This window comes from Arvicola amphibius, chromosome 8 (assembly GCF_903992535.2).
Source record: "Arvicola amphibius chromosome 8, mArvAmp1.2, whole genome shotgun sequence".
Classification (NCBI taxonomy): Eukaryota; Metazoa; Chordata; class Mammalia; order Rodentia; family Cricetidae; genus Arvicola; species Arvicola amphibius.
Window position 1 is genome coordinate 37341492 of NC_052054.1, and position 24568 is coordinate 37366059.

The following is a 24568-nucleotide window of genomic DNA, read 5'->3' on the forward strand; positions in this document are numbered from 1 at the left end:
TTAGTCTGTGCCCGTTCTTTCCTGGATATTAATTTATCAATTTAATGATTAATTTATCTCCATTCTAATTAATTATAAGTTCATTTTTTATTCACTTAGTTGTATCTGTGACTTCTTAAATTGTTCTACTTTTCTATGGAACCGTATTTTCCATATACATATATACACACACATACATACACATTTTCTATCTGTGTGTGTGTTGTTATATATAATATATATATATATATACATATATTCTTGTCCTCTCTAATGCTCTTTTCCTCCCTGAAATATTTAAGAAAATTAAATTAGTTCTGAAATTGCATTGCTTAAAAATAATTAAGTAGAAATGATCATTTAAATCATTGCTTTTCAACATTAATTTTCACTGTTTTAAAGGTTGTGAATAAGAACTGAAAGGTTGTATCTGTCCTGAGGGACACTGAAGCTGAGCCAGTTCTCGCATTTTGTGTGTGTGTGGTGGGGTGCAGTCTCCAGAAGGAAGCAAGCATCATTTCTGAGTTGTATCATGCTCTACCTTGAGCAGAAAACTCCAGTGTGTCTCCTTACACTCATGCCTACATTAAAAATGTATCTCCTCATACTCACATGACTATTAATTTCTTGCAGGTCACAATGCCATTTGCTGTGGCCTATTACCTCAACAGGATTTGGCATCTCCTGAGGTTTTAAAAGAACAGTTGATAAAGTCATAACCGAGTCAGAGAATGAGTTAGAAAAAGGTTTGCTTGCATGTTCAAATCATTTTGACATACTTTCTTTAATTTGCCTTAGTTCGTTTGATAAATATTTACCTCTGTTTCAGACACTTAGCTTTGAGAGATGAAGGAGATCCACACATCACCATCACTTCTCTTGAGGAGCAGGCATATCCACCAGCAGGTAGCCAGCCTTCCTTCCTTCCTTCCTTCCTTCCTTCCTTCCTTCCTTCCTTCCTTCCTTCCTTCCTTCCTTCCTTCCACATGCCTTGGCCATTGCCAGGAAGGCAGAAGAGGCCAAAGCATCATCTGGAAAACTTTGTCATACTGTTTTCTTATGTTACCAAGTAACGTTCACAGGACAGTCATCAAAAACAAAAACTCTTGAAAATATACAGTTTCTAGATAGTGAGTCAACTGAGTTTTCTAAGAAGGAAACACAGCAACTTTTAAAAGTAACTTATTCAGGGCTCATTCTTCCTTCTGACAATGTGAAAGATAACTTCCCACCTGTGGTGTGGGATGGTCAGCCCCTTTCTTCCACCCCCAGATCACAAGGCTCATTCCTGCTAGGATAAGGAAGTTGACTGATGGATGTCACCTTTCCCACTATTGAAACTCTTATCTCTGTCAACCTAGCAGCTGTCTCTGTGTGAACTCCCTCTACTTAACTCCAGTCCCCTGCTCCATCTGTCTTTCTTTCTTCTCCCCCAAATTTCAGTCCATATACCTTCTGGCAACATCCAATATGTCTGTCAATAACTCAGTAATGAGGATGACTTACAATGCCTTGTAATTCTCACTCTTTAGACAAAAAATCCCAATTTATTCATTGAGTGAAAATCACCTTTATCTCAAGTATTCAGGATCATGGAAGATGATGTGTTCACCATCAAAAAATAGTTACATTATTCATATATCTATCTTGCTCTCTCACTCTCTCTGACAAAATCTCCCTTAAGAGAAGAAACTCTCCCCCAGTGTTTATGCTTCTTTTACCAGTGCCCTTGCTTCCAAGTTTTGAAAGCAAAATAAAATAAAATATTGAACATCACAGAGAAAACTGAGTCTCAAAACACTTAAATTGTTTATAGCGAGCACTCACTTGTTCAAGCCCTGTTCTCTGTGTACCCTCCTCCTCTGAATACAAAGTTTGTGAGCATGATTTCCAAGGAGCTGTCAATAAGAGATGCATGTTTGCATAGAGCTGCTTAATTTTCCCCAGGAACATTTTGTGCCATCAGCTGATTTAGTGTACATTAAATTCTGTGTCAGTTTTGCCCAGAGGCTAAGAATACCTCATTATATTAATTGAACTCAATAACGGCAATCAAAATATTTGTAAGCAAAATACAAACAGTTTGTCTTATTTTATGCCATAAGCTGTCAAGCACAGCCTATCAAATTCATCATCTACAAAGCACGGCACTTTATACCATTCTGTTTTGTAGAACATTCAACAACTAATTCAGCAATTAATTATCAGATGTTGATAATGGTCCATATTTCATGGTAACAAAAGAAGGTACATCAAAATGAGCAAGATATTTCCAGGCCCTCTAAATTCTGAAAATGATAAATGATTCTTGTTCAGCCATGATGCATACAGGGAGGCCCAAAGGGATAATTTCTCTAACTTATGGCCCTGAGCTGTCCTCTTTCTCAGTGGACAGTCCTTTTCTTCTGGATCCAGATTTAGGTCATGACAGTAATCAGCTCTGAATGGGTCAGCTGCTCTTAGACCTAAGAGCTAGAGATCATGCCCCAACTCACAATGTCCTTTACTATATACTGGGAATCAAGCATGTACTACATAATGCCAGATAATTTCCAGCATGTTTTCACATATATTATTGGAATTGGAATTGGAAGGATTACTTGAATCTTATGTAGACCCTTGAAACTACTTGAAACCTTCCTATTCCCTTAGCAGCTTGATACCCAGAAATATGCATCTAATTTGGGGCTCTATTTAAGGTGTTCCAAAAATGAAGCCTGTATGAGGCTACTGCTCTGGGATTTATTTATCTTAGCTGTTCATGGTGCTCAGTTTAGAATTTTCTGGATGCAGCACTTCATTCCCTTCACCCTATCCTGACTGCTCCACACCATTATCAACCTAACTCTGAAGCCAGGGAGGGTGAGTGAAGAAGGCACTAATACAATGAGAGCCAAGTTGTGCCATGCTGCCATTTTCAGTTTGGACTTAGCTTACTGCTCATGTTTTGTTTATGCATTCACTCTCTCAGAACCACGGTATTATAGGGATGGATGGAAATCATCGTTAATGCTTTAAAAATCTTCTATTAATTAACCTCTAATTCTAGCCATTAAGTATGAATTATAAACTTAGCAGAATTAAGTACAAATCTAGTTTTTAAATTTTGACTCCAGCTTTGAACAGGCACCAGCAAATTATTGTCTTATGTGGTATTTTTACAGCAGATAAAATGAAAAAATTGCACAGCCATAGAGCATAATGGTATATTTTTTCCTGAGCTCTCTACATATTTTCTATAAACATACAATATTTTCAAGTTTTGACTTTTTTAATTTAATGAAAATAATCTCTTTGTCTTCATATTCATTCCCATTATCTTACTGACCCCCCCCCTCCCATTGAGTCAGCGGCCTGGATTCTATTTCTGGTAATTGTATGAAAACTATCAACATTCTATCATCAAACTTCTCTTTAGAAAATGTTGTACTGTATGGGTGTGTGAGCACACTTGTGTTTGTGCCTGTGGAGGCAAGAAAATAATGTCCCATCCCCCGAAGAGATATAGGGTGGTTGTGAGCCACCTGACACAGATTTTAACATCTGGATGTGAGAGTTCTCTGGAGAGCAGCAAGTACTCTTAACCACGAAGCCATCTCTAGACTACCTGATTTCCTTTGATTGACTCTTATAAAAAAGTTAAACTGTTTTAAAGATAATCATTGAAGAACAAAATTAGTAACACTAAGGCAGATTTGAAAGAAAATTTAAGAGTGTATTCTAAGTTACAGGTACTTAAATTGAATCTAGTCATGTTTTTATTTGTCTGGTCTATTTTCTAGGAATAATCACCACTGTCACTAAAAAGCATTTGTTTTAAGGAGAAAAATCTAGTGATGAACCTAAAATTTCTCTTTTTTTTATCTGATCTTCTACCTCTAATTTCTTTTTTGTGGGGGAGGAGGGATAACCTGACAGGGCAATGAACACCGAATCTATAGTGTTTGGGACCTCCCATCTAAACACTGATTTATAGCTCAAACAGACATAGGTCAAAAGCTATGTCAGCAAATGTTACCCACAACTACAGAATAAACTAATTGATCAGCTTCAGTGTAGCATGGGCCATCCTGCTTTCAAAGCCATAACATGTTGTACAGATAAAACAGGGACCTGGAGCCTGTGTGAGAGCCCCTGATCCAACAACCAGTCTTCTCTGTGGGAGAAAGCATTCTTTAGGTCTAGAGGTCGGAGCTGAGAAATAATGAGAAATAAAGTCACAGAGCTTCTCAGGGCCAGCTAATGATATTTGGAGATGATACCCTGTTAGAACAATTGCCTTTTTAAAATGTATTAGTAGATAGCTTTTTGGTCCTCATTCAGAAAAGTGAAGGACCAGAGGAAAAGATGTGTCAGAGCTGGGACAACATGTACAACCACCACAATCTTGGCAAGAAATTAAATGAGAAGGAGACGCTGCAACAAATCAAGGATGGGAGATAATTTAAAAAGCCAGTCATGGGTGGTTAGAATTCTTTAGGTCCCTGAGGACTGACAGACTCTAAGTGTTTAGAAGAAATAGGAACTGAACAGGAAAGAGGGGTTCTTGTTTGGTTAAAATGCATTGCTCTCTTAAGACAAGCTGAAAGAAGTTTTCTGTTTGTTTTCAGTTTTTTTACTTTGGTCACATTAAACTCTGTGGATTGTGTGAAGCATCTCCGGAGTACAAATGTAGTTCCGTGTATGGCTGATGCTCTGCTGAAAACTAAAGTCTATGGTAAGACTTAGATTGGAAAGTTTCATAGAGAGAAAACTTGAAGTCATAGTACATTATTCTGTTCTGAGTTTGTTCTCTACTTACTATAAACTCCAACAAAGCTGGAAATGTATTTCCTTAGTAGTCATGAAGCCCTCTTCTCATATTGTAGATATAAATTGTGATCACTGGGGAAAGATTGAGCAGAACCCAAGAAGAAATGCTCTGGATAGAATGAGGGTATGGACAAGATTGCATCTCTGTCCTTGCAAACTGTGACAGTGGGGTAGATGTCACATGACTCTTGCCTATGAGAATCAGCTGTTTACAATCAGGGCTCATTACATTAACTGATTATATTAACAAATATACCAGGTTGAAGGTGTTGAATGTCTTTATTGCCATTTGATGAATGTCTACATAAGAGATTGAAATTGTAATGGCAACCTTCCTTGAAATAAGAGTGCAAAGACTATAATTCTAAATGTCATGGACTAGTGATGGATTTTTTTTTCATCTTGATAAATGGCTAAATTTTAAATATAGACTGTATCAATCTATAAAATGGTGCTGCCTTAGCAAAAATTATAGAGAGTTGAAGGCTAATTACTAATTAAAATCCTGCTTTTGAACAAAGATCTTGTTAAATAGTGAATCTCTTCTACTATGACTTGTGGGTATTAAAACAATACACAAAAATGTTTGGTTCAGCTTATTTCATGAAAACGTGCTATTTTCAGTTGCACAACTGACATGGTGATATGTAACATGAGGGTCTGCTAATTGGTGGTTTCTGTCCTCTCACCAGGTCCCACAGTCTTTACGTCCCAAAGAAAGTCACACAGAGGTCTCCATAAGTTACAAACTGATTGGTTTAACTTTGGTATATGGTATTTATCTAAAAAACTGTCCATTTCTTTTACATTTTCCAATTTTGTGGCATACAAAATTTTTATATTTAAAAATTTCCATCTCCTTCCCTCCTCCTCCCCCCTCCCTCCCCTCCTCCTTCCCCTTCCCTTCCCTCCTTCTCCCCCTTCTCTCCCCTCCCCTCCACCCATACCTCCCCTCCCTCCCTCTCAAGGCCAAGGAGCCATCAGGGTTCCCCACTCTATGCTAAGACCAAGGTCCTCCCAACTCCCCCCAGGTCCAGGAAGGTGATCGACCAAGCTGAGAAGGCTCCCAGAGAGCCCGTCCATGCAGAAGAATCAGAGCCCAGAGCCATTGTCCTTTGCTTCTCAGTCAGCCCCCGCTGTTGGCCACATTCAGAGAGACGGGTTTGGTCGCATGATCCATCAGTCCCATTCCAACTGGAGTTGGTGATCTCCCCATTAGTTATGTCCCACCGTCTCCATGAGTGAACGCACCCCCTCTCGTTCCTGACTTTCTCCCTCATGTTATCGTCCTTCTGCTCCTCATCAGGACCCTTTGGAGCTCAGTCCAGTGCTCCAATGTGGGGCTCAGTCACCCTCTCCCCATCTGTCGCCAGCTGGAGGTTCCCTCACGGTCCTGACTTTCTTTTCTCATGTTCTCTCTCCTTCTGCTCATCATCAGGACCTTGGGAGCCAGTCGGTGCTCCAATGTGGGTGCTCTGTCATTTTCTTCATCTACGTCAGGTGGAGGTTCTATGGTGATATGCAAGAATTCATCAGTATGGCTATAGGAACTGGCCTTTTTCAGGCTCCCTCTACGCAGCTGCCCAAGGAACTAACTGGGGGCGTCTCCCTGGAAATCTGGGAACCCCTCTAGGGTCAAGTCTCTTGACAACCCTCAGGTAGCTCCTTAAATTAAGATAGATGCTTCCCTGCTTCCACATCCCCCTTCTATATCCCAAGCACCCCCATTCCTCCGAGCTCCCCCGTTCTCCCCTTCACACTCTTTCTCTCCCCATCTTCCCTTGGCCCAGTCTTGCCCAACCCTCAAGTTCCCAATTTGCCTGGCGATCGTGTCTACTTCCCAATATCCAGGAGGATTACTATAGCTTTTTTTGGAGTTCCACCTTCTTATTACCTTTTCAAGGATCCCAAATTTATAGGCTCGATGTCCTTTAATTATGGCTAGAAACTGATTATGAGTGAGTACATCCCATATTCATCTTTTTGGGTCTGGGTTACCTCACTCAGAATAGTGTTTTCTATTTCCATCCATTTGCCTGCAAATTCAAGATGTCATTGTTTTTACCGCTGAGTAGTATTCCTAGCCTGTATATATTCCACAGTTTCTTCATCCATTCTTCCACTGAAGGGCATCTAGGTTGTTTCCAGGATCTGGCTATTACAAATAATGTTGCTATGACCATCGATGAGCATATGCTTTTGTTGTATGATTGGGCATCTCTTGGGTAGATTTCCAATAGTGGAATTGCTGGGTCCTGGGGTAGGTTGATCCCGAATTTCCTGAGAAACCGCCACACTGCTTTCCAAAGTGGTTGCACAAGTTTGCATTCCCACCAGCAATGGATGAGTGTACCCCTTACCCCACAACCTCTCCAGCAAAGGTTTATTATTGGTGTTTTGGATTTTAGCCAATCTGACAGGTGTAAGATGATATCATCAAAGTTGTTTTGATTTGCATTTCTCTGATAGCTAGGAGAGGTTGAGCATGACCTTAAGTGTCTTTTGGCCATTCGAACTTCTTCTGTTGAGAATTCTCTGTTCAGTTCAGCGCCCCATTTTTTAATTGGGTTAATTGGCATTTTACCGTCTAGGTCTCTTGAGTTCCTTATATATTTTAGAGATCAGACCTTTGTCAGTTGCAGGGTTGGTGAAGATCTTTTCCCAGTCAGTAGGCTGCCTTTGTGTCTTAGTGACAATGTCCTTTGCTTTACAGAAGCTACTCAACTTCAGGAGGTCCCATTTATTCAATGTTGCCCTTAAAGTCTGTGCCGCTGGGGTTATGTGTAGGAAACGGTTTCCTGTGCCCATTTGTTGTAGAGTACTTCCCACTTTCTCCTCTATCAAGCTCAATGTGTTCAAATTAATATTGAGGTCTTTAATCCATTTGGACTTGAGTTTTGTGCATGGTGATAGATATGGATCTACTTTCATTCTTCTACAGGTTGACATCCAGTTATGCCAGCACCATTTGTTGAAGATGCCCTCTTTCTTCCATTGTGTACTTTTGGCTCCTTTATCAAAAATCAGGTGTTCATAGGTTTGTGGTTTAAGATCTGGGTCTTCTATACGATTCCATTGGTCAACTTCTCTATTTTTAAGCCAATACCAAGCTGTTTTCAATACTGTAGCTTTGTAATAGAGTTTGAAGTCAGGGATGGTAATGCCTCCAGAAGAACCTTTATTGTATAAGATTTTTTTGGCTATTCTGGGTTTCTTGTTTTTCCATATAAAGTTGATTATTGTCCTCTCAATCTCTGTGAAGAATTTAATGGGACCTTGATTGGGATTGCATTGACTCTATAGATTGCTTTTGTAGAATTGCCATTTTTACTATGTTGATCCTCCCAATCCACGAGCAGGGAGATCCTTCCATTTTCTGGTATCCTCTTCAATTTCTTTCTTCAAAGACTTAAGTTCTTGTCAAATAAATCCTTCACTTTCCTTGGTTAGAGATACTCCCAGATATCTTATGCTATTGTGGCTATTGTGAAAGGTGATACTCTCTGATTTCCCTCTCTGCTTCCTTATCCTTTGTGTATAGGAGGGCCGACTGATGTTTTGGAGTTGATCTTGTAACCTAGCCACGTTACTGAAGGAGTTTATCAGCTGTAGGAGTTCTTTGGTGGAGTTTTTGGGGTCGCTATGTATACTATCATCTCATCTGCAAATAATGAAAGTTTAACTTCTTCCTTTCCAAATTGAATCCCCTTGATTCCCTTATGTTGTCTTATTGCTATTGCTAGAACTTCAAGCACTATATTGCAAGAGGATAAGGAGAGAGTGGACAGCCTTGTCATGTTCCTGAATTTAGTGGGATAGCCTTGAGTTTCTCTCCGTTTAATTTGATGTTAGCTGTCGGCTTGCTGTAAATAGCTTTATTATATTTAGGAATGACCCTTGTATCCCTAATCTCTCCAAGACCTTTATCATAAAAGGGTTGCTGAATTTTGTCAAATGCTTTTCAGCATCTAATGAGATGACCATATGGTTTTTTTCCTTCAGTTTATTTATATAATGGATTACATTGATAGATTTTTCGTATGTTGAACCAGCCCTGCATCTCTGGGATGAAGCCTACTTGATCGTAATGGATAATTTTTCTAATGTGTTCTTGGATTCGGTTTGCCAGTATTTTATTGAGAATTTTTTGCGTCAATGTTCATGAGTGAGATTGGCCTGTAATTCTCTTTCTTGGTTGAGTCTTTGTGTGGTTTAGGTATCAGGGTAACTGTAGCTTCATAGAAGGAATTTGGCAGTGGACTCTTGTGTTTCTATATTATGAAATACCTTAAGGAGTATAGGTATTAGGTCTTCTGGAAGTTCTGGTAGAACTCCTCATTGAACCATCTGGTCCTGGCTCTTTTTGGTAGGGAGATTTCTGATAACAGTTCTAATTCTTCGCGGACTAACAGGACGATTTAGAGCATTTACCTGGTCCTGGTTTAACTTTGGTATATGGTTATTTATCTAAAAAACTGTCCATTTCTTTTACATTTTCCAATTTTGGTGGCATACAGGCTTTTGTAGTAAGATCTAATGATTTTCTGAATTTCCTCTGTGTCTGTGGTATTGTCCCCCTTTTCATTTCTGATCTTATTAATTTGCGTGTTCTCCCTCTGCCGTTTTGATTAGTTTGGCTAAGGGTTGTCAATCTTGTTGATTTTCTCCAAGAACCAGCTTCTTGTTTCATTGATTCTTTGGATTGTTTTCTGTGTTTCTATTTTTGTTGATTTCTGCCCTCAATTTGATTATTTCCAGTCTTCTACTTCTCCTAGGTGAGTCTGCTTCTTTTTTTTTTCCAGAGCTTTCAGTGTGCTGTTAAGTCACCAATGAGCGCTTTCTCCGTTTTCTTTAAGTGAGCACTTAGTGCTATGAACTTCCTCTTAGCACTTGCTTTCATTGTGTCCCATAGGTTTGAGTATGTTGTGGTCTTTGTTTTCATTAAATTCAAGAAAGACTTTAATTTCTTTCTTATTTCTTCCTTGACCCAGGTGTGGGTCAGTAGTTGACTGTTCAGTTTCCACGAGTTTGTAGGCTTTCTGGGGGTAGCACTTGTTTGTTGAATTCTAATTTTAATCCATGGTGATCTGATAAGACACAGGTGGTTACTAATATTTTTTTGTAACTGTGGAAGTTAGTTGCTTTGTTACCAAGTATATGGTCAATTTTCAAAAAGGTTCCATGAGCCGCAGAGAAGAAGGTATATTCTTTCCTGTTTGGGTGGAATGTTCTATAGATGTCTGTTAAGTCCATTTGGTTCATTACCTCCATTAAGTCTTTCAATTCTCTGTAGGTTTCTGGTCTGATTGACCTGTCCATTGGTGAGAGAGGAGTGTTGAAGTCTCCAACTATTAGTGTGTGTGGTTTGATGGCTGCCTGAGTTCTAGAAGTGTTTCTTTTACATAAGTGGGAGCTTTTATATTAGGGGCATAGATATTCCGGATTGAGACTTCATTCTGATGGATTTTTCCTGTTATGAGTATAAAGTGTCCCTTTTCCATCTCTTCTGATTGATTTAGTTTGAAGTCAACTTTGTTGGAAATTAGTATGGCCACACCCGCTTGTTTCTTAGGGCCATTTGCTTTGATAAACCTTTTTCCCAACCCTTTACTCTGAGTAGGTGTCTGTCTTTGTGGTTGAGGTGTGTTTTTCTTGTAAACAGCAGACTGTTGGATCCTGTTTTCGTATCCAATCTCTTAGCCTGTGCCTTTTATAGGTGAATTGAAGTCCATTGATATTAAGTGATATTAATGAGCCGTGGTTGTTAACTTCAGTCATTTTTAGTAGTAGAGTTTGTGTGTTTCCCTTCTTCTCGTTGTGCTGGTGGAGGGTCGCTAGATGCCTGCGTTATTGTGGGTGTTGTTGGACTCCTTGGTTGTGATTTCCTTCTATTACTTTCTGCAAGGCTGGATTTGTGGCTGCGTATTGTTTAAAATCTGTTTTGTCCTGGAATATCTTGTTTTCTCCATCAATGGTGAATGCAAGCTTTGCTGGGTATAATAGTCTAGGCTTGCATCCATGTTCCCTTAGTGTCTGTAGCACATCTATCCAAGCTCTCTGGCTTTCATGGTTTCCATTGAGAAATCAGGTGTAATTCTGATAGGTTTCCCTTTATATGTTACTTGACCTTTTTCCTTTGCAGCTCTTAATATCTGTTCTTTATTCTGTATGTTTTGTGTTTTGATTATTATATGGCATGGGATGCTTTCTTTTGATCCAGTCTATTGGTGTTCTGTAGGCTTCTTGTACCTTCATAGGAACATCCTTCTTTAGGTTGGGGAAGTTTTCTTCTATAATTTTGTTGAATATGTTTTCTGGGCCTTTGAGTTGTAATTCTTCTCCTTCTTCTACCCCTTTTATTCTTAGGTTTGGTCTTTTCATGGTGTCCCAGATTTCCTGAATGTTTGTGTTAAGAATTTGTTAGATTTGTTTAGTTCTTTAATCTGTGAGTTTATTTCCTCTATAGTATCTCAGAGTCTGAGATTTCTTTCTTCCATCTCTTGTATTCGGTTGGAAATACTTGTCTCTGAAGTTTCTGTTCGTTTACTCAGAGTTTCCATTCCAGTCGTCCCTCAGATTGTGTTTTCTTCAATACCCCCATTTCATTTATCAGGTCTTGTACTGTTTCCCTTACCTGTTTGATTGCTTTTTCTTGTTTTTCTTGGGTATCTTTGAGAGATTTATTTATTTCGTCTACCTTTTTGTTTGTCATCTCCATTTCTTTATGGCAGTTTTTTACCTCCTGTTTAAGGTCCTCTATTATTTTCATAAAGTACTGTTTAAGGTCGGTTCCTTCTATATCTTCTGGGGTAGGGTGTTCAATTCTTTGTTGTTTCGGGATGTCTGGCTTGTGGTGATGTCATGTTGCCTTCATGTTGTTGGAGGAGCTCCTGCATTGGCGCCTGCCCATCTCTTCCTTCAAAAGGAGCCCGGAGGCATTTGGTGTCCTAGACCAATCTTTGCTGTGACTGAAACTGGTTGGATCTCTCCAGTGCCAGAGGAGGACTTATTCCTTGCGTCACAATCTGAAGAAGCCCGCACTCCCTTGCAGGAATCCTCAGACCTGCCTGGAGGCCAGAGTCTGACTCCTCTGGGTGGATGGCCTTAGAACAGGAGCAAGACACCTGAGAACACTAGGGAAAGCTTGGGAGACACAGGGACGGGAGAAACCGACACAAGCCTGCAGAGGGAAGTGGGGGTAGGGGGTCTGTGCTCTCTTCCAAGGCAGGTTGCCCCAGGGTCCGCATTCACTCACCAGTTCAGATGGAATGTCAGGGCACAGGATCAGGGATTCCAGGCAGCCCAGGGTCGCAGCCCAGACAAAAGGGCCAAGGTGGGGGCAGGGCGGGATGGAATACCACACAGCGAACCTGGCAGGGCAATCTGAAGGAGCCCGCACCCCTCCGCAGGAATCCTCAGACCTGCCTGGAGGCCAGAGTCTGACCCCTTTGGGTGGATGGCCTTAGAACAGGAGAAGGACACCTGAGAACACTAGGGAAAGCTTGGGAGACACAGGAACGGGAGAAACCGACAACAGCCTGCAGAGGGAAGTGGGGGTAGGGGTCTGTCTCTCTCTTCCTACTATACTAATTAATACAGCTTCTATGTGATTATTAAGGTTTGGGCAACCAGTAAACGAATGAGCAGTCTCTCAATAGCCATTAAATGACTGTATCTCTTCATTTAGGGGTGGGGCTTTGTGAGATTTCCCCCATCTATGTTAACAGGTCAATAGATGCCATTTTTTTTAGGTCTTATTTAGGCAACTTTACTATGGAAATTTTGTGTTCAATTTCCCTCTTATATACAAAAATACCGGCTCACAGGGGATGCCTTGGGCTCCAGACCTTACAGTCTTTTTTTTTTTTTTTTACTTTCCTATGGTCCTTGGGTGTAGTGCTTGTGTTGAAGATATAATAACTGGAGTTGGGCAACATTTGCTGTTTTACGGAGGCCGCTAGTACATTACAGCCACCCAGAACCAAAATAACCACACAGAAACTGTATTAATTAAAACAATGCTTGGCCCATTAGCTCTAATTTCTTATTGGCTAACTCTTACATCTTAATTTAACCCCTTTGTAGTAATCTGTGCATCACTACAAGGTCGTGGTCTACCAGCGAAGTTTTAGCACATCTGTCTCCAGCAGTGACTCTATGGCTTCTTTCTGACTCTGCCTTTCTTCCTCCCAGCATTCAGCCTAGCTTTCCCTGCTTACCTAAATCCTGCCTTGCTATAGATCCAAAGAAGTTTTTTTTTTTTTAATTTATTAATGGTAATTACAGCACACAGAGGGGACTCCCACATCAATTTCTAATGGAAAATAATATCCTGATTAGAACTTTAATAGTCGTAGTTTCAATCTAAAGATTGAACTTTCTGCTTTTTATTTGTCCATATTTTTTAGTTGTATTAAAGCACTCTCTTTGTGTGTGTATATGTTCATGTATCTGTTAGCAGGGAGTTGATTAAATATCCTGTTATGCTTTCATTGTCTCTAGGTCCCATTGTGATGGATGATTTCTTTATTCTTCATATTAATAATTTATTCCCTTTCATGTTGCTAATCAGTTGACTAATATTTCTGCTCTTGTTTAATTTTTATTTAGCTTTTTTCATTCTAACTTCTTAAAGCAGAGCTTGGTTTGCTAACTTAATTCTTGCTTCATATGAGTATTTGATGTTAAAAGTTTCTCATAAATAAAGCCTAAGCTCTAACCCACAGATTTTGATATATTATATTTTAATTAAAATTGAGTATAAAATAATCTCTAATTTCCCTTAGATTTTTCTCTTTGATCATGAATTATTTGAATGTGAGTTGCCCAATTTCCAAAAATATAATTGAGATTTATATTAGTATTTATTTTTATTTAATTATCTCTTTGTTGATCAACAATATCTGAGACTATTGCTCAAGGTGATACACATATTTGCTTTTTGATTTCACATTCTATTGATTATTGAAAAGCAATGTCTATTTTATTTTCCACTTTAGTTTCTGTATTTTTCTGTTTTGCTTCATGTTCTAGTAAGGTGTATTTTTAAGATTATAAACTAATTTTGCTAACTTTTATTATTTTACAATATTATCTTTAAAATTAAATGTATTTTACTTTTATAAATTATTCATTTCTCCAAAAATCTCTGTTGAAACTGTTTTGTTTGATTTTAGTAATTAATAGTTTGTTTATTCTTTGTTTTTGAGATGTAAATATGGATGCTAAAAAGAACTTCCACACTAGCTTAGAACTGAGTATAATAAAGGGTTATTTATTTAGGGTTCAGTCACAGATCACAATCTTCTGCATGACCGGGGAACAGGAACCAAATCACAATACCAGAAGAGAGAGTGAACATGTGCTTTACATCAGCTTTTATGGTATAAGAGGCCACGCCCAAGTGGGCAGTATTTATGGTATAAAGGCTACTGGATGTAGGATTTCCTACAGCAGAGATGGCCTTTGTTCAGGTCTTTATTTATTTGTGTCAAGATTTTTTTCTTTCAATAACCTGACAAATTTTTGCTACATGGAATGTCTAGTACTTCACATTTACGGTATAGCAAAGTTCACCATGCCACCATTTTTTAAAATTTATATTTTTCATTGACTTGCCCTTTTCCTTTCTTTCTTGTGTTATTTTGAGCTATCCCTTGTCAGTTCTTCTAACTCTGGGATATCACAATAAAAGCCACTACTCTCTCAGTTTATTCTAAAGTCTGATCTCTTCATGTAATATAAGAACTCTGTACTATTTTTACATGCTTTCTTGCCCTTTTCATGTGATTATAAGCTATTTACCACTATATGTGTTATGAATTCTACAATATATTACTGTTATTATTTTCACTCAGTCAAGATTTTTAAAGTAATAAGACAATATATATATATATATATATGCATTCATCTATATTTAGCCTTATATTATTTACTACTACCTTTATTGCTTTCATATATTCTAATTTCCATATATGATCATTCCCTCCACCCAAGAGTACTCCAGGTACATATTATAGTGTAGATAGGCTAGTGGCAAAGCCTTTTAGTTTTGTTGATCTAAGATAGCTTTAGTTTTACATTTCTGAGAACTACTTTCTCTCGATTTATAATTGACAATTGTCTCTTTAAATACAGTATGGGGCATGATGAAATGACTGCCATTATTCTTTCATTGCTTTTCTTTATATAATGAGACTTTTTTTCTGACTGCTTTTGAAATTTTATGTTGAATTTACAGCAGTTGAGAAATTCTGATCTTAGATGCGGTTTCTTTGGTAATTAATCTATTTAAGGTTCATGAACTTCTTGGATTACTAGACTGTTTTTTTTTTATCCAATTATAAAATTTAGCCCGAATTCTACAGCTTTGTTTCCCATTTTCTTTTCTCTTCTTCTCGAGTTTTTTTCTTAACACCATTTCACGTGTCGCTGAAGGCACCAGCCAGCAGACCTTTCTTTGCTTCAAGTTTGAAATGATTTCTATGGACTGGCATGGATATCATCATCCTTTCTCCAATTGATTGAATCTGCTCTTACCCCTCAGTGAATCATGCCTGTGTCAGATAGTGCATTTGTCATGGTGGCCGTTCCATCAGTTATTTCTTTAACTAACAGACTCTAACATTCTCCAACTACTCAGTTCTTTACTGTCATATGTATCTTTTCCTACACATCCTGTAAAAACTGGTGATGGTTCTTATAACTCAGTGTTTCTTAACCTTTCTAATAGTGTGGTCCTTTAATACAGTTTCCCATCTTGTGGCGACTCTAACCATAAAAATAATTTTTCATTTCTATAATTTTGCTAATGTTGTAAATTGTAATGTAAATATCTGTGTTTTCTGATGGTCTGAGGAGACCTCTGTGATTAGCCCCAAAAGGGTTGAGGCCCACGAGTAGAGAAACACTATAGTGTGCTATTGGTGGAACACACCTTTAATCCCAGCACTGGGGAGGTAGAAACAGGAGGATGTTTGTGAGTTTGAGGCCAGCCTGGTTTACAGAGTGAGTTCCTCAGCGAATGCTGTTGCACAGTGACAGCCTGGCTTGAAAGAAGCAAAATATTATATGCATATGATCTTATATAGTGTGTGTATATGTGAGTTTGTGTATGTGTTTAATAAGGCATTCATTTCTTAATTAAGAAGAACCATAAAAAGATAGAAAAAACTGATTAGTTTGACCCAATAATAAATTCAGCTACTTATGCACTGGATTGTATGATTATAATCACTAAACCACAATCTTGGTATTGGAGCACCAGGACTCTAGCCTGCTGTCTTTTGTCTTTTTATTGTAGCTGGAACTTCCTGTCCAGCCACTAGATGGAATGATGCTGATTTTAGGATTGAATTAGAGTAGAAAAGTCAGATTCAATCTTTCTCTAGAACTCAAAAAATTTGAAAATATGTTCTCTTTTCAGCATTGCCAGGGAATCAAAGACAATGTCATCTCAAATCTAGAAAACCATGAGACTATAAGAGTACTTGACTGCTGTGCCTGTACCTGGAAATATACCTTGTATTTCTATGTTGCTAGCTCTTACATCATGAAATAACCCATCTCTATTAATTTGTGTATCACCACTAGGCTGTGACCTACTGGCAAGGTTTCCAGCATCTCTCTCCTTTGGCAGCTACAAGGCATCTCCTTGACTCTGCCCCTCCCCCTGTTCAGATTTCCCATCTGGATTTACTCTGCTAAGCCACTGGCCAAAAGAGCTTTATTCGTTAACCAATAAAAGCAACACATATACAAAAGGACATCCCATATCACCTCTCAAGAGGGATAGATGCAAAATTTGATTCTTAGGAGACTACACAAGTATATGTCTTTGGGAATATGAGCCTCCAGTGTGTGAAGTGCTTGGCTGGGAAGTTGTGAGACCATAAGCTTTCAGATCCCAAGACTGTGGCACATCAGGTCTATAAGACTGCACAATCCCCAAGGCTCCATGTCTGGAAGCTTGCAAATTGCAAGGGTGATCTGGACTGTCTCCATGTTAAAATCCAATACACCAGCCCATAGATTTGGGAAACATCTTGCTTTTCAATGGGTTCCAACCTCAATAATACTCTGTCTTTTGCTTAGCAATCTCTCTGATGTTTTATTAAACTTCAGTAGATTTAGGTGTCTTTGTTTCCAGAACTCCTTGTTGGTTGGAATATTTGGCTTATCCATTGATTCTTTTTGTTTTGGTGTCTGTTAAGGTATTTCACACAGATTCTTATTCTAACTGGAAACAGATATCATCGAAGGGGTAAGAAATAGTAAAGAAATATGTCAGATCACTTTAATTTTCTCCTTCACACCCTTTCTGCCTTTTTTGCTCTGTTTTACTCTTTTGTCCCTCAGCTTGTATTGGGGCCAGCAAAAAGGGAAGAGTTGCACAATTTATTTCTTCAGCTACATCCCTACAGACTTACAAAAACTCTCAGAGTTCTTCATACATTAGAGTTCCTGTCAGGATTCTTTCTTAACATTGTCCTCTAGGATCCCCAATAAAGAAATAGCTCCCTCCCCTGTCCCATGTAGCACTGGGCTACATCTAACTCTGGGTAATATGCTCTCCTTGTGATTTCCTGTATCCTGATCACATGCTCACAAGTAATCAGGTTATTGACCTCTTCTCCCATAACCCTTTCTGAAAGTTCCGTTTGTGCCTTGCAGAGGTTCTGACCCAAGGGATTCCAAACATCTGTCTCTGAGACTGAAGGGTGTTTAGATGAAAGGAGTAATAAAACAGAACTGTGCATCCAGGAGCCTTCAGATGAAAGGAGGCTCCAGACCAGAGATTGTTTCTCAGGGGAGATGGATCTCCTAAAGAGGAGCAGGGATACTCAGATGGGTCAGTCTTGGAAATGGAATAAACAAAATGTCATGAGTTCAATAGGACAATTAGATATGAAAGAGAAGGCATAAACTCTAACATTTTTATATCCCTGTCTTTAACCACTTATTACACAGCACATTCCGGTTTGACTCCAGATATTTTGATAGATGCTAAAAGCATGCGTTTTACTCATACAGTTTGTTGATAAGTGTTTACTGTAGCCAAAGAAACGTTTAATTCTAAAACCTAAAGGGAAAGCATGCTGTGTACAATATATAAAACCCAAAGCTCTTCAGAGCAGAAGGATCTGAAGGGAAAACACTGTTGTTCTTAATGACTCCCCCACGTACCTGCTGATGGACTGTAGGGAGAACTTCAGAGTCTTTGATAGATATCATTTGGAGACAGAGCTGGAAAATGTTGTGTCTTGATCTGGACCTTCTAAAATGCACAGTGTTTAGAAACAGACCAGAGAGAAATCCTGAGCTTGGCAATAGAGGTGGCTTTTGAACTGGGGTTGTAGAATTAAAAACACACAAAGGCAATATGGGGACAATTCAAAAGAGTAGCATGTTGTAGGTTTGTGTTGTCAGCATAGTAATAAACAACGATGCAAAACCATGATGAATCACTGTGAAAACTTATTTAGAGGGTACTATGGGGGAAAGGAGAGGAGGGAGAGAGGGAGAGGAGAAAAGAGATTGGGGGAAAGACAAGAAAATAGGGATAGATATGGGAAAAGGGAGAGGGCAGGAGATAGATGGAGAAAACAAGACTTTTTCTAGAGGATAGCATAGAATCTTTTAAAATATTGTCCACAGTCAAATTTTAACAGAATTCTTGTTTGATGCTAGTTCTTTCAGTATTATTATTTAATAATTAGTAACTTCCATAGGTCTGGATTTATGTTCCTTTCTTATTTACAAATTAGACTCAATTTAAGAGGCAAAACAAACAGATCAGTTCCCAACCACCATACTTTAAGTCACCCTCGAAAGGAAGTAGAGTTCACCAGCACACATTCTTCCCCCACCGCCTTTCTAGCCAGTGCTTCCCTCCCAGGAGGGGCACAGGTGGGAAAATGAATGGGATCAGAACTCTTTGCTACTCACCCAACATAAATTATTACTTTCCAATGGAGAGCAGTTACTTGCAAGGCTGCCATAAATCATTGAAATGAATGTTTGTAAGGCAGGAGAGAGCAGGCTCCCTTATTGCCTATAAGAGATGGGGAAGTGGAGCCTAGAAAAATCACCTCTAGTGTCCCAGGTTAGGAAGCAGAGGGACTCCATAGCTTCAGCTCCCAAAATAGAAGCAGAGGGAGGGGAACACACACACACACACACACACACACACACACACAGAGAGAGAGAGAAGAGAGAGGGGGGGGCAGAGGCATGCTGATTGCATTGTTCCAATTTAAATTGTACTCAGATGCTTAATCTGATGTGCCAAAAACAGTGAAGGCTGAGCCCGAAAGATCAGAAAGTGACATCTGGTATTGGATGCCCCAGCAGACATGACTAATACCATTGGTATTGTGTAGGTTCTGCCTTAACTAATTTAATATTCAAATATGAGGGTCAGCCCTACAGTGCTTTGCAATAACAGAAGACACTGGCTTCTCAGAATTTACCTCCTTGCCCATAGCAGTACCATTTAAGGGGGTTGGATGTCTATCTTGCAGGCAAAGCAGGATAAACTTTGTAATTTTCACATTCTTGTTAAGACTCATTTATTTTGTGGCTCTCACAAATGGTCCAGCTCTGAGAGACCCTGAGAACTCAACCATAACTTGTAATAAATAAATAACCTCCCCATCATTTGCCCCTTGGATATTTACTTAATTCCATAACATTTTAGCTTTGCATGCATGCACATGCAACCCCCTTCTTCAGTGAAAATAAAATCCTGATGTCCTCCCCTCTATAATGTTTACCATAATACTGAAGAACCCTTCATTGGCTTGAAGGTTGAAACTGTCTCATTTTTTAAAAAAGTAATTTGAACCTTATATAGAAATGTCTGTCAACCAATTTGTGCTGAGCCAATATTCTTGAATTCCTGAAAGTTCCAGTGGTAGCTATGAAGGTGTTATAAGTGATCATTGAGTTGCATTTTAATTGTTTTAAAAGGCAAACCCATATCACACAGAGGCTCTGGCAACCTCTAATTATCATTAAATAGTAATGCAATGTTTGGGTATAGCAACAAAATCATGGAAATGAGAGCTACAGGCCACTGACTACTGAGGCTAAATCTTGCACCAGACAGTTTACATACTGGACTCCAAAACTCTTACAAGGTACACGGTACGTATGGAAACCATCCCTGCATATCAGACCAAGAAACAGACTTGAAGAAAGTAGTTGTCTGTGCAAGATCACACAGGTTAATGTTAGCTGAATAAGAATTCTAAGCCAATTTATTCTCAGAGCCCATGAAATTTTCTTTCTTGTGTTTCTTCATCATCTGAGACGCTTCCCTGATAGGAGTTGACTGATGTATACTGTGTATTGCATATATAACATATCATGAGATGTCCATTTAATAAAATGTCCTTTTAGCAAAGTGATAGTAGTAGTTTCTCCTATAGGGGGTGTGACCTGTCTCACAACAAGTTCACAGCCTCAATAATAGCAATAATTTATTTCCTTAAAAATTATTCCTTTGAACCAGGTGTGGGTAGTGCCTGCCTTTAATCCCAGCATTAGGGCATCAGAGGCAGATGAATTCATGTTAGTTGGAGGCCAACCTTGTCTAGAGAGTGAGTTCAGGACAGCTAGAGCTATTATACATAGAAACCCTGTCTCAAAAAAAAGAAAAAAATAGTATCCCTTTGGAGTAAGGAGTGTGGACTCTTCTAAATGGAGCAATGGTTACTGTTACTTGCCAACTTGATATAATCTACAATCCCCTGGGAGGTGGCCCTCTGGGCATGTCTGTGAGGAGAGTAACCTGATTGCTTTAACTGAGATGGAAGACCTGCTCACTTTTGGTAGGGGCTGGGATCCTGAACTATGTAAAGGAAGAAAAGAGGTGGAGTAGCAATAAGATTCATTGCTCTCTGTTCCTCATTATGAATATAATGTGACCATTTGCTTCAAATTCTGTGACTTCACTGCCATGGGTTGTACCTTGTATAGGGAGCAAAAGGAAACCTATCTCCCTTAAGTGGTATGTCTGTCTGTCTGTCTGTCTGTCTATCTATCTATCCATCCATCTATCATTTATCTGTCTGTCTGTCTATCTACGCACCCATCTATCTTTCTATTGTTAGAATTTTATCACAGCAACAGGAAAGGAACTAAGAGAGAAGACATACTGCTGTCCTCAATCATGCCGCTGATTACCTCAGAAACACACAACCACAGCGGACAATGATATACGCGACTCAGGAGCTCCAAGTACTTTCTTGCAAGAGAATCTCACTGCTCCCATTATGACTATGACTTCTGGAAGGCCTGGTCTAAAAGCTAACCACAGTGACAGATCTCACTACAGTGGAGATCTTCCCGCAAGCAGAACAGCTTCTCTCAGGAATGAAGCTAAGAAGAGACTGGACCTTTTTTTTTTTTAAGGTTGGAGAGAGAATTAGAGGGGGGAATTAGAGGGATGAGTAAGATTGAAGGCTAGCTTTTCATTTTGCATTGAAGAGTCAGTAACAATGGTTACAAAGGAATTAAAAGCCTGGAAGCATTTGAGGTTTTTGTTATTTCTGAAGTTACGAAACACATCAGGGTTGCATAGGCCCGCGTTTAATGTGGTGTAGCAACGCGACAGCCTTTGTGGATAGGCTCTGGAACCCTTTGAATGGCTTCCATGAGCAGATCGGCATTCTCTTTACAACAGTGACCCTCTGTTGTGCGTGCCCCATCTTCTGGCTCTTAAAGGCCATAGTCCCACATTTGTCATGATGCTCACTCAAGCAGTGTGTGTTTTAGGGATTTGAGGGTGAGAAGAAAGGGCCTGGCTGGAAATGTGACTGTGAAACTGAGGAAGGGAAAAGTCCAGAAAAGAATCATCAAGCGGCAGTTCAAAGTAACACAGTGTCTACTGATGATCCTTGTGGTGAAAACTGCCACTCAAATTCCAAAGCCCAAGTAGAATCTAACCCTGCATTCATTGTAAATCGCTTGCAAAGCATGCTTTCCATGGCCATAAAAGAGAGCTCTCAGTGTCAAAAAGATGAGTCTGTCAGGCTCAGTGAAGGTACAGATAAATCTCACAAACTTCCTTAGTGAATAGAGCAGAGGTTATATCAACTTCTATTTCATTTGTGTCATGAGCTAAGAATTCATCTACATACTTGAATGATACTCACGGATTGAAGTCTCATGAACAGACAATATTATCCCAATAGGGAGGGGGATGAAGAAGGCAAAACACTGGTGGAAGCCCTCATGGCCAAGAAGTGGGTGAGAGTCAAATCCAGGAAAACTATCAGCTGTGCCATCCTCTGAAGCATCCCTTCCTCTCACACTTGTATCATGACCTTCATGGAAGTGGAACACATTTTTACAATGAAGGAAAAGATAAGCGGACTTTTACATTGTTACACAGTCCATTGATTTGTTAAATGGTGAGTTCTATAATCAAAATCAGGTTCTTCAATAATTTTCAAATAAATTTGTAGTTTGTTACATATTGGAAAACTCCATTTCAGTCTGCCTGGCATATAGAGTATGTGTTTTCCAGAGCTGTTGATTTTTTTCAAGGCTCCTCTGGGCTCCAGCCCTGATAAGGAAGATGAATGAAAGAAACGAACTAGAATTTGGCCTGACATAAGAGTCATGGACCCTTCTTCCTCACACATTCTCTTATTTCATTATTTTGCATTTTCAAAGATAAGCAGCTAATGTCTACTTTATTCTTTGAACATTGCTGGAACTTTCCACCATCTTAACCCTGAAGAGAAGCCTCTTTTGATTAACACCTTTAGGTTACATAGTTACAGGAATAAAAGCAGAGGCATTATCCTTGTTTTGAGACAGGGTTACAAATTAGCCTTGGGTTCACCAAATAGGTGAGGCTATCTGGCTCATAAGCTTTTGCAATGCTGAACCTATAAGCATCTGACATTATACCAGCCCTCTATGTCCTTAGGGCCTTAGTAAGTAAAGGTGCTACATTCTTTATTAGTAAATAAGATGGCATGCTTTTGGGGTAAATCATATTCTCATGCGTTATAAGGAAAACCCTCTCAAGAAAGTTCACATTTGGAAGAAAACAGAATCAGCATTAAAGAAGTAGTAGGTGGCCTACAGCAGATATTTAATTCAAGAATACCGTTTAATTAGAGATTTTAGTAGAAAATGCAATCTAAGCATGTCAAGGAAATTTCCCAACTTGGTAAAGGCAAAAAAAAAAGTAAAGACAAAAAGTTTTGTCAAAGATCTGTTGATGGGATTTCATTCTGTTCAGACAATTGGACATTACCATATCCTATACAGAAAACTGAAACAACAGAAACATTCTGAAGGGGAGTTACAAGAAAAAGAAAGCTTTTTAAAATTGCACAAGAAAATAAAATAGGGTTTAGACTCTACTGATGTCGTGGCACTCATAGGCAAACAGTTGGTGCTCTGAGGGGCTCTCAGACTGAAGTCAAACTCGGGTGACCCTGGCCCTTTCTTACCCACTCCTTCTCACCCATCTTTCCCTCTCCAAGCAGGATGAAGCAACAGGCCTGGGTGACAGGACACCTCCTGGCAGCTATGGGAACTATGGCTATGCCCATAGTGGACATATGGCTTGAGGAATAGAACGACATACTCACTGAAAGTCTGAGAAGCAAAGTGGATGCTATCAAATCTCTTCTCATTGAAACAGGCCATGAAGTTAGCAATCAAAACAGTGATTTTACAATTTGATTCTACAACTGGATTTCTAGGTAATACCATGGAAAGACCGGAGATTTTGTCAAGAGGAAGCCAAACAAAATTGCTATGCTCTATGATGCTGTTTTCATTGTTTGTCTTTTTTGTCATTTAGTGGATTATTAAACTGAGATGATGCAAGTTGGTGTGGGCTTGGAATCCATTGCAGTTAATATCTTGGGGTACCACATTGATAGTCAGCATCCTAACATTTTCAATGACCTTCTTCACTGAAGATTACTGGAGATTTCCTCTTTCAGAAATCATACTATACCACATAATGTTTTTTGACTACTGTTCCTTATCAACTCATTTTGGCTGCTATTTTCAGGGGTATGGAGTTAGCCTGAAGTCAGCGTGGCTGGAGCAATGATTTCCCAGCCATATTAAATATTAATATCATATACTTAATGTGATTACATTAAGTGTATCTTTCTGAAGCAAGTGGGAGAGCATAGAATGCTGTAGAACTTGACATCTGCTGTTGGATGGTGGTAGAATGTTCCCTTTTCTTTGCTTGATGTCATCATTGGGATGGGCTTTGCCTAACTTGTTACCATTAGGCACCAAGTTTTTTTCCCTCACGATTTTCTTAATACACTTGTTCACTTGAATTCTTTGTATAAGGACTTCCTTGCATAAAACTATTGACATATTTCTGTGGGAGCCTACTACACCTGTGCATCAATATAGGTATTGTTCTATATTTATGATAAATTCCATTACCTGCCTTAGAAGGGTTTCTGATGTCTAGCTGTGTGGGTGGACCATTTGGTGATTATTTGTGTCAGAATAATGTGAGGTTCGCTGTTACTAAACTCTGTGTAGAAAGGAAGCATTCAAGGAAATCAATTGCCTTTGTTTTACCACATGCTCAAAACAAGGATTGAAAATATGCCTATATTGAACGCAGAGTTCAGAGGATTGTTGTTCTGCTCTGTTTTATTTGCTTACAGAGATCAAAATGAAAGGTGGATTTAAGTAAAAATAAATGAATATTAAAGTATTGTAAAACATTCTGTATTGTCCTTACTTTTGAAATTTGCATAATTCTAGGTTCAAA

General features: G+C 39.0%; 1 pseudogene; it reads left to right on the forward strand.

The window, feature by feature from the left end:
- The window catches only part of LOC119821691, a 60917-nt pseudogene extending 37276 nt beyond the window's left edge, over positions 1-23641 (forward strand).
- Positions 23642-24568: the final 927 nt, after the last annotated feature.